This window comes from Amborella trichopoda, chromosome 13, assembly GCF_054954075.1.
Source record: "Amborella trichopoda isolate Santa Cruz 75 chromosome 13, AtrichopodaSantaCruz75HAP2 v2.0, whole genome shotgun sequence".
In the NCBI taxonomy this organism is placed as follows: Eukaryota; Viridiplantae; Streptophyta; class Magnoliopsida; order Amborellales; family Amborellaceae; genus Amborella; species Amborella trichopoda.
Genome location: NC_142348.1, coordinates 22788346 through 22801137, shown reverse-complemented (window position 1 = coordinate 22801137; position 12792 = coordinate 22788346). Strand labels below are relative to the sequence as shown.

The 12792-nt window shown below is 31.8% G+C and overlaps 1 long non-coding RNA gene across 1 annotated transcript in view; it reads left to right on the top strand.

The window, feature by feature from the left end:
* The window catches only part of LOC148779093 (uncharacterized), a 102993-nt gene extending 95668 nt beyond the window's left edge, over window positions 1-7325 (top strand). The window contains exon 5 of the long non-coding RNA XR_016048233.1: window positions 7033-7325. This is a non-coding gene — a long non-coding RNA (uncharacterized LOC148779093). The remainder of the gene's footprint in view (window positions 1-7032) is intronic.
* The last annotated feature ends 5467 nt before the right edge of the window (window positions 7326-12792 follow it).

Here is a 12792-nt window from a genome sequence, read left to right as displayed (position 1 = left end):
ACACACACGCACACACACACACACTCACACTCACACTCACACTCACACACACTCACACGTGCACACACACACTTACACTCACACACACTCACGCTCACACTCACACTCACTCACACACTGTCACAGTCACGGTCACAGTCAGAGTCACACACACTCGCACACTCACACATTCGCACACACACGCACACACTCACACACACACTCACACTCAACTCACACTCACACTCACACTCACACACACTCACATTTACACCCACACTCACAAACTCATACACTCACTCACACACACTCACTCACACTTGCTCACACTCACACTCACACTCACACTCACACACACACACACACTCACATACACACTCACACACGCTCACACATACTCACACACTCACACTCACACTCACACTCACACACACACACTTTCACACTTACACACTCATACACACTAACACACACTCACACAGACTCACATTCACAACTTACACTCACACTCACAGATATATGCTACACATATGTGTGTTGTGTATGGACTGATGTGTGTATATATACGATATGTATATACTTATATGTTTATGCGTTTATGTATATAATTGCTTGCTATCAATTATATATAGTTATCAATCTATATATACACTGATATACACACGCACATGTACCCTTACACGTTGATAGGTTCATATATACTGTGTATGTATACACTAATACATACATTGACACTCACACTCACACTCACACTAACACTGACATTAACACTGACACTCACACTAACACTCACACTGACACTCACACTCACACTCACACACACTCACAATCACACTGACACTGACACTGACACTGACACTGACACTCACACACACTCACACTCACACTCACACTCACACTCACACTCACATTCACACTCACACTCACTCACACTCACACACACTCACACTCACACTCACAGATATATATATTACACATATATGCATGTTGTGTATGGACTGATGTGTGTATATATACGATATGTATATACTAATATGTTTATGCCTGTTTTTGCGATCTTGATCTTGAAAACTTGATTTGCTTAATGGTTCTTTCTTCTTTAATATAGTACTTCTTCTTTCATGCAAATAAGAAGTGAATTTTCTGGAGCTTTACTTGTGGTTTGCAATTTTATTATGTAACTTTTCTTAACACACACACTCTTGCTTCTTTTATGCAAATATGGAGTGAATTTTTTGGAGCTTTACTTGTTGTTTCCAATTTCATTAAGTAACTTTTTCTTAACACACACGCACATACACACACACTCACATTCACACTCATACTCACACTCACACTCACACTCACACTTACACTCACACACACTCACACGCGCACACACACTCACACTCACACTCACACTCACACTCACACACACTCACACTCTCACACACAGTCACAGTCACGATCACATTCACTATCAGAGTCACACACACCCTTGCACTCACACATTCACACACACTCACGTGCACACACACACACACACTCACACTCACAACTCACACTCACACTCACACTCACACACTCACAACTCACACTCACACTCACACACACAACTCACACTCACACTCACGCACACAACTCACACTCACACTCACACTCACACTCACTTACACTCACATTCACACGCACACTCACAAACTCACACTCACACACACACACGTTCACACTCACACTCACACTCACACTCACACCACACTCACACTCACACACACTCACACACGCTCACACATACTCACACACTCACACTCACACTCGCACTCACACACACACTTTCACACTTACACACACTCACATTCATACACACTAACACACACTCACACAGACTCACACACACACACTCACTCACAACTTACACTCGCACTCACAGATATATGCTACACATATATGCGTGTTGTGTATGGACTGATGTATGTATATATACGATATGTATATACTTATATGTTTATGCGTTTATGTATACAATTGCTTGCTATCAATTATATATAGTTATCAATGTATATATACACTGATATACACACTCACACTCGCACTCGCACAAATATATAAGTATGGGTTTGTATATACACTACTGTATAAGACCATGTATATATACCTATTATCAGTGATATATACAATTTCTTCTTTCCCAATTGTGATAGTCCATGTAAATTTTTTTTCTTATTTGTACTTGTTTTTATTAATATTTATGAGCTTCATCTTCATCAAGTTTGCTTGTAAATTAAGAAGCATGAAAGCAACTTATCATCGAGGCGGATCTCTTTCCGTTATTCGATATTTAAGATCTTGATCTTGATCTTGCACCCTTGATTTCCTTAATGGTTCTTTCTTCTCTAGTATGGTATTGCTCTTTCGTCTTTCATGCAAATACGGAATGAATTTTATAGAGCTTTACTTGTGGTTTGCAATTTTATTAAGTAATGTTTTCTTAACACACACAATCTCTTGCTTCTTTCATTCAACTATGGAGTGAATTTTTTGGAGCTTTACTTGTGGTTTGCAATTTTATTTACTTTTTCTTAAGATACACAGCCTGCACACACACACACTCACACTCACACTCACGCTCCCACTAATGTATAAGAATGGGTTTGTATATACGCTTATGTATAAGACCATGTATATATTATCAGTGATATATACAGTTATTAGCTCAATTTGTGTATGTATTGATGTATAGCAGTACATACCATTGTTTTCAGGGTATATATATATACTGATGCATATAACCATACAGCACATTAGTTATTAGCTATATATACAGTTACTAGTGTGTAAAAATACATTGATATGTGTGTGTGATGTCTGTATATATATGATGTGTATACACGTATTTGTGTGTATGTGTAAGTGTATAACGGTAAATTTTCAGTGCATTACTATATACATTTCTATATATATTGATGTATACACTTATTATCAGTTTATACATTTATTAATGTATAATGTACACTGATTTATATACTATATACACACACACACACACATGCATTCATACTCACACTCAGACTCAGACTCACACTTACACTCACACTCATACATACGTACACATACACTCACACTCATACTGATATCGTACGTACATGCACCCTTACGCATTGATAGTGCATATATACATTTCTATATACACTGATATGTATGACCATATAGATACTTATTATCAGTTTATACAGTTATTAGTGTATGTGTATATTGAAATGTATATACATACACTCATATGCATATGTATAAAGGGTTAATATTTACACTAATGTATTAGACCATGTGTATACTTATTATCAGTGATATATACAGTTATTAGCTCAATTTGTATATGTATTGATTTATAGCAAAACGTACCATTGTTTTCAGAGTATATATATATATACTGATGTATATAACTATATAATACATTACTTAATTGCTATATATACAATTTCTAGGGTGTAAAAATACATTGATATGTGTGTGTGTGTGATGTCTATATATATACGATGTGTATATACGGATTTCTGTGTATGTATAAAGTGCATAACTGTATATATAGAATGCATTAGTATATACATTTCTATATACATTGATGTATATGACCATCTATACACTTATTATTTGTTTATACTTTTATTAACGTATACGTACGTTGATTTATATATTACACACACACGCTCTCATACTCACACTCACACTCACACTAACACTCATACATACACACACTCACGCTCACACACTCGCACTCGCACTCGCACTCACACTCCTCGCACTCACACACACACTCATGCTCACGCTCACACTCACACTCATATTCACGCTCACGCTCACACTCACACTCAAACTCACCTCTAATCTGATATGCCGCAGCGAAATTCCATAGTACTTTGTATAGAATTAAGCATAAGAATGGGTTTTTTCTCTTGATGAATTGGGTATGCTAAATACGTAATTGTGATAATTCTTGTTAATTTTTTATCTTATTTGTAGTTGTTTTTATTATTATTGATGAGCTTCATCTTCATCGAGTTTTCTTGTAAATTAACAAGCTTGATGCAACTTATCATTAAGGCGGATCTCCTTACGTTATTCGATATTTGATATCTTCATCTTGCTAGCTTGATTTGCTTAATGGTTCTTTCTTCTCTAGTATAGTATTACTGCTCTTACTTCTTTCATGTAAATATGGTGTGAATTTTCTGATGGTTTACTTGTGGTTTGCAATTTTATTATGTAACTTTTTCTTAACACACACATATGCACACCAAACACACACACATACTCACACTCACAATAAGGTATATGACCATGTATATACTTATTATCAGCGATATATACCGTTATTAGCTCAATTTGCGTATGTATACTGATGCATATAGCCATACAATACATTAGTTATTCAACATATATACAGTTACTAATGTGTAAAAATACATTGATATGTGCATGTGTGTGTGTGACGTTTGTATATATACGATGTGTATGTGTGGATTTGTGTGTATGTGTAAAGTGCATAATTGTTTATATACAGTGCATTAACATATACATTTATATATATATTGATGTATATGATCATATATAAACTTATTATCAGTTTATACATTTATTAACGTATATATACACTGATTTATATACTACACACACGCACTCACACTCACATTTACGCACACGCATTCACACTCGCATACGCACTCACACTCACACGCACACTCACATATACACACGCACTCACACACACACACTCACACTCACACTCACACTCATACTCGCACTTGCACTCACACTCACACTCACACTCACACTCACACTCACACTCAAACTCACACACACTCACACTCACATATATATATTTACGATCACCTCTAATCTGATAAGCCTAGCAAAAATTCATTATTACTCTGTATAGAATTAGGCATAAAAATGGGTATCTTCTCTTGATGAATTGGCTATGCTAAATACCCAATTGTGATAGACCATGTAAATTTTTTTCTTATTTGTACTTGTTTTTATTAATATTGATGAGCTTCATCTTCATCGAGTTTTCTTTTAAATCAACAAGCAAGAAAGCAACTTAACATCAAGGTGGATTTCTTTACGTTATTTGATATTTGAGATCTTGATCTTGCAAGCTTGATTTGCTTAATGGTTCTTTCTTCTCATGTATAGTACTGCTCTTTCTTCTTTTATGCAAATACGGAGTGAATTTTTTGGAGCTTTAGTTGTTGTTTGCAATTTTATTAAGTAACTTTTTCTTAACACACAAACGCTTGCTTCTTTCATGTAAATATGGAGTGAATTTTTTGGAGCTTTAGTTGCGGTTTGCAATTTTATTAAGTAACTTTTTCTTAACACACACTCACACTCACACTCACTAATGTATAAGAATGGGTTTGTATATACATTACTGTATAAGACTAAGTATACACCTATTATCAGTGATATATGCAGTTATTAGCTCAATTTGTGTATGTATTGATGTATAGCAACGTATATCAGTGTTTTCAGAGTTTATATATATACTGATGCATATAACCATACAATAAATTGTTATCAATTATATATACAGTTACTAGTGTGTAAAAATTCATTGATATGTGTGTGTGTGATGTCTGTATTATACAATGTATATATACGGATTTGTGTGTACGTGTAAAGTGTACAACTGTATATTTTCAGTGCATTATTATATGCATTTCTATATACATTGTTGTACATGACTATGTATACACTTATTATCAGTTTATACATTTATTAATGTATATATACACTGATTTATATACTACACACATATACACGCACTTACACTCACACTCACACTCACACTCACACTCACACTCGCACACATACATACACATTCACATGCACACTCACACTCACACTGATATGCGCTTGCACATGCACCCTTATGCATTGATAATGCATACATAAATTTTTATATACACTGACGTGTATGACCATATAGACACTTATTATCAGTTTATACAGTTAGTAGTGTATATGTATATTGAAATGTATATACATACACTAATATGCATATATATAAAGGGTTTATTTATACACTAATGTATAAGACCATGTATATATTTATTATCGATGATATACACATTTATTAGCTCAATTTGTGTACGTATTGATGTATAGCAATATATACCATTGTTTTCAGTGTATTTATATTTTCTGATGCATATAATCATACAATACATTAGTTATCTGCTGTATATATAATTATTATGTGTGTGTGTGATGTCTGTATATATATGTTGTGTATATACTGATATGTGTGTATGTGTAAAGTGCATAACTGTATACATATAGTGCATTAGTATATTCATTTCTATTTACATTGATATATATGACGATATATACACTATTTATCAGTTTATACAGTTATTAGTATAAATATACATTGATTTATATACTACACACACGCACATTCATGCACAATCATACTCCCACCCACACTCTCTCTCACACACACACTCATACTCACACTCACACTCATACTCATACTCACACTCATACACACGCACACACTCATACTCACACTAACACTCATACTCAGACTAACACTCACTCACACAATCACATTCACACAGACTGACACACTCACACAATCACACACTCACACTCGTTGGCACACTCACACTCTCACATACACTCACACACTCACTCACACACACACACTCACACACTCTCACATACACTCACATACTCACACACTCACACTCCCACTCCCAATCACACTCACACTCACCCTCACCTAGACACACTCACAACTCACAGTCACACTCACACAAACACTAACACTGACACTCACAGATATGTATATTTTACATGCGTAGTGTGTATGGACTGATGTGTGTATATTTACGATATGTATATGCATATCTTTTTGCGTATATGTATACAGTTGTTTGCTATCAGTTATATGTAATTATCGATGTATATATACATTAATATGCTCACCCACATGTACCCTTTTCGTGTAGATAAGTGCATATATAGTGTGTACGTATACACTAATACATGCATTCTATTTTATAAAAGGAGGATCATGCCTCAGAAGGAAGACACCTCGGGATTTCCTTCTGAATATCATAGCTAGGGTTTTAGTATTCTAAGTGATTGTTGTAAATTTGAGTGATTATAATTTCTGAGTGATTGTTGTAAGCCTGAGTACTTACTAGGAGTACTTCAAGTTTGTTTTCTGCCTCTCACCCCTATTTTGAGCTTTTTTTTTGTTTTCTGCCTCTTACCTCTACTTCGAGCTTTCATGTAAGTGCCTATCTCTGTGGTTTTATACTTCTGTTCATGGTTATTATATATGAATGCTACTCTTATGAATGTTGTTATTTTTTTTTTATGAATATTCTTATGAATGTTACTCTTTCTTATTTATGTTTATGCTTTCGCTATTTATGGTATCGGAGCCGAGTTTATTCAGTAGAAAACTGAACTAATTTGTACATTTATCTGGTTAACATACCTAAAGCCGTTGTGACCCAAAGACCACCGCGATCCTGGAAGGCCATAAGGTGCAGGGACTATTTCTGGTTGACTCAAGGAAAGAACACTAAGATAAAATGGCAAATTTGTTTAGAACACTATCGGATAGAACAGCTTTTGGTAGTTTTAGTAATAATACTCTACGAGTAAATAATAGAGCAGAAATATATATATATATATATATATATATATATATATATATATATATATATATATATATATATATGTGTGTGTGTGTGTGTGTGTGTGCGTGTGTGTGTGTGTGTGTGGGGCAAGCTTTTTATGCTTCTCCTACAGCATAGAAGTTTTATCCTTCCCTTTATCCAACCATCCATTCTGAATGGAGGGTTAAGATTGCTTCAATTACAATGTCACGTCTGTACACTGTTTTATTTTTAAAAGTCTTTCTATAAACTATTTTGACACCAAATTTTGGACGTCCATTCCTCTATTAAAATTGTACTAACAAAAAATATAAAAAAAAATATTTTCAATAAAATAAAATGACCAAATACCCCTGAAATTTTCAAGGGGTATTTTGATCATTAATTTTTATTCAAAAAATTATATTTAGTACTTTTTATAGGTGCCCCTCAATGAGAAGATGGCACATACCAAATTTCATATTCATACAATTTGTATTAAAAAAATTAAAAATAAAATACCTTGAGACATTGGATCTAAGATCAAACGGTGAGTGGTTCTCTTGATCAAAATTGGACGGCTGGATAATAGGGGGAGGATAGAACTTCTATGTTGTAGGGGAAGCATAAAAACATTTCCCATATATATATATATATCTTCCTAACGCCTATAGGCGAAAATGAACAATGACTTCTCCTATGTTCATAACCGTCCAAAGTTTATCGTATGGTCACGATTATTCAATATTGTGTCATTTTTCATTTTTTTTTTTGTAACTTGGAATGATATGAAATTTGGAGCATGTGTATATCTTATTGAGGTGCATCTAATATAAATTTACCAAAATACCCCCGTAAATTTTTAGGGGTATTTTGTCAAATTATATTTTTCGATTTATTTTTTTTATATATTTTTTGTAGATTTTTTTTATTTTTTACGAATACAAGCTCCAAATTTCAAATTATTTTGATTTATTAAAAAAATGAAAAATGAAACACTGTCCGACAACTGTGATAGTTTGATGAACTTTACACGGTGATGAGAATAGATAAAATCATTGTTCATTTTTGTCTATATATATATAAGAAAACACCACGCAACGCCTATAGGCGACAATGAACAGTGATTTCGTTTGCCCTCATCATCATTCAAACTTCAGTGCACGGTCACAAGCGCGTTTTATTAAGATGTACACACGTTCCAAATTTCAGATTATTTCGATTAGTAAAAAAAATATGTAAATTGAAACACTACTGGACAACTGTGACCGTACGATGAAGTTTGGATGGTGATAAGGTAGACAAAATCACTGTTCATTTTTTCCTATAGGCGTTTTGTAAAATCTGTTATATATATATATATATATATATATATATATATATATATATATATATATATATATATATATATATATATATATATATATATATATATATATATATATATATATATATATATATATATATATATATATATAGGTAAGATTTCTATGCTTCCCTGACAAGAAAAAACTTATATACTTCCCCTTATCCAACCCTTCATTCTGAATGGAGGGTTAAGATTGCCCCAATCACAATGTCACGTCACTACACTATTTTATTTTTAATTTGTTTTCTATAAACTATTTTGGCACCAAATTTTGAGCGTTCAATCCTCTATTAAACTAGCACTAGTTAAAAATATAAAAAAATATTTTCAATAAAATATAATTACCAAATACCCTTGAAAGTTTTAAGGGGTATTTTGATCATTATTTTTTATTGAAAAATTATTTTTAATATTTTTTTATAGGTGCACTGCAATGAGAAGATGGCACATATCAAATTTCATATTCATACAATTTGTATTAAACAAAACTAAAAATAAAATACCCTGAGACGTCGGATCTTAAGATCAAATGGTGAAGATCATATGGTGAGTGGCTCTCTTGATTAAAATTGCACGGCTGGATAGTAGGGGGAGGATAGAACTTTTATGTTGTAGGGGAAGCATATAAATCTTTCCCATATATATATATATATATATATATATATATATATATATATATATATATATATATATATATATATATATATATATATATATATATATATATATATGGAAAAGTCTTCCCAACGCTTATAGGCGAAAATGAATAGTGATTTCATCTATGCTCATTACTGTCCAAAGTTCATCGCACGGTCACGATTGTCTATTAGTGTTTCATTTTTTCATTTTTTTTTCTATAAATTGAAATGATTTGAAATTTAGAGCGTGTGTATATCTTAGTGAGGCGCATTTAATAAAAATATGAAAAATATTTTGTAAAATATAAATTGACCAAAATATCCCCATAAACTTTCAGAGGTATTTTGTCAGATTATATTTTTTGAATTATTATTTTTGTATATTTTTATTAGATTCTCCTATTTTTGATGAACACAAACTCTAAATTTCAAATCATTTTAATTTGAAAAAAAAAATGAAAAATGAAATACTACCAGACAACTGTGATAGGGCGATAAACTTTGGACGGTGATGAGCATAGGCAAAATCACTATTTATTTTCGCCAATATATATCTAGAAAAACACAATGCAACGCCAATAGGCAAAATTGAATAGTGATTTCGCCTACTCTCATCATCGTCCAAACTTCATCGCAAGGTCACAATTGTCCGGTAATATTTCAAATTTTATTTTTTTTCTACAAATCCAAATTACTTGAAATTGGGAACTTCAAGGTTATTTTGGTTAATTTATATTTTACAATTTTTTTTTTTCATATTTTTATTAGGTGCCTTTTACTAAAATGTACACACGTTCCAAATTTCATATTATTCTGATTAGTAAAAAAAAAATATGAAAATTTAAATACTATTGGACAACTGTGATCGTGCGATGAAGTTCGGATGGTGATGAGGGTAAAACAAAATCACTGTTCATTTTCCCCTTTAAGCGTATTGTAGTATCTTATATATATATATATATATATATATATATATATATATATATATATATATATATATATATATATATATATATATATATATATATGGTCAAGCTTCCTATGCTTCCCCTACAAGATAAAACTTTTATACTTCCCCTTATCCAACCCTCCATTTTGATTGGAGCGTTAAGATTGCCCCAATCGCAATGTCACGTCTCTACATTATTTTATTTTTAATTTTTTTTTCTGTAAACTATTTTGACACCAAATTTTGAGCGTTCAATCTTCTAATAAACTCGCACTAGCGAAAAATATAAAAAACTAATTTCAATAAAATAAAATGACCAAATACCCCTGAAAGTTCAAAGGGGTATTTTGGTCATTATTTTTTATCGAAAAATTAGTTTTAATATTTTTTATAAGTGCGCCTCAATGAGAAGTTAACACATACCAAATTTCATATACATACAATTTGTATTTAAAAAACTAAAAATAAAATACCTTGAGACGTCAGATCTAAGGTCAAACGGTGAGTGGCTCTCTTGATCAAAATTGGACGGCTGGATAGTAGGGGGAGGATAGAACTTCTATGTTGTATGGGAAGCATAGAAACATTTCTCATATATATATATATATATATATATATATATATATATATATATATATATATATATATATATATATATATATATATATATATATATTAAGTCTTCCCAACGCCTATAGGCGAAAATGAATAGTGATTTTGCCTATGCTCATCACTGTTTAAAGTTCATCGCACGGTCACGAATTTCCCATAGTGTTTCATGTTTCATTTTTTTCTATAGATTGGAATGATCTAAATATTGGAGCATTAGTGAGGCGCATCTAATAAAAATATGACAAATATTTGGTAAAATATAAATTGACCAAAATACCTTTATAAATTTCAGAGGTATTTTGTCAATTTATATTTTTCAAATTATTTTATTTATATTTTTTTTAGATTCTTGTTTTTTTTGATGAACACAAGCTTCAAATTTCAAATCATTTCGATTTGTAAAAAAAAGTTGAAAAATGATACACTACCAAACAACTGTGATAATGCCATGAACTTTGGACGGACATGAGCATAAGCAAAATCACCGTTCATTTTCGCTTATATATATATATATATATATATATATATATATATTGGAAAATACCACGCAACGCCTATAGGCAAAAATAAACAGTGATTTTGTCTACCACCATTATCTTCCAAACTTCATCGTACGGTCACAATTGTCCGGTAGTATTTCAATTTTCATTTTTTCTCTATAAATCCAAATTACATGAAATTTAGTACTATGGGGTTATTTTGGTCAATTTATATTTTTCGAATTATTTTTTTCATATTTTTATTAGGTGCGCTTTACTAAGATGTACACACGTTCCAAATTTCAATTTATTTCGATTAGTACTGGACAACTGTGACCGTCCGATGAAGTTTGGATGGTGATGAGGGTAGGTAAAATCACTGTTCATTTTTGCCTATAAGCGTTTTTGTAATATATATATATATATATATATATATATATATATATATATATATATATATATATATGGGCAAGCTTTCTATGCTTTCTCTATAACGTAAAACTTTACAACATAAAACTTATATTCCCCTTATCCAACCCTCCATTTTGACTGGAGGGCTAAGATTCCCCCAATCACAATGTCACGTCTCTATACTATTTTATTTTTGATTTTTTCCTATAAACTATTTTCACACCAAATTTTGAGCGTTCAATACTCTAAACTCGCATTAGCAAAAAATATAAAAAAATATCTTCAATAAAATAAAATAACCAAATACCCCTGAAAGCTTCAAGGGGTATTTTGATCATTATTTTTTATTGAAAATTTATTTTTAGTATTTTTTATAGGTGCAACCCAATGAGAAGATGGCACATACCAAATTTCATATTCATACAATCTGTATTAAAAAAAGAAAAAATAAAATATCTTGAATCGTCGGATATAGGATCAAACGGTGAGTGGCTCTTTTGATCAAAATTGGACGGTTAGATAGTAGGGGGAGGATAGAACTTCTATGCTGTAGGGGAAGCATAGAATCCTATCTCATATATATATATATATATATATATATATATATATATATATATATATATATATATATATATATATATATAGGCGAAAATGAACAGTGATTTCGTCTTGCTCATCAGTGTCCAAAGTTCATTGCACG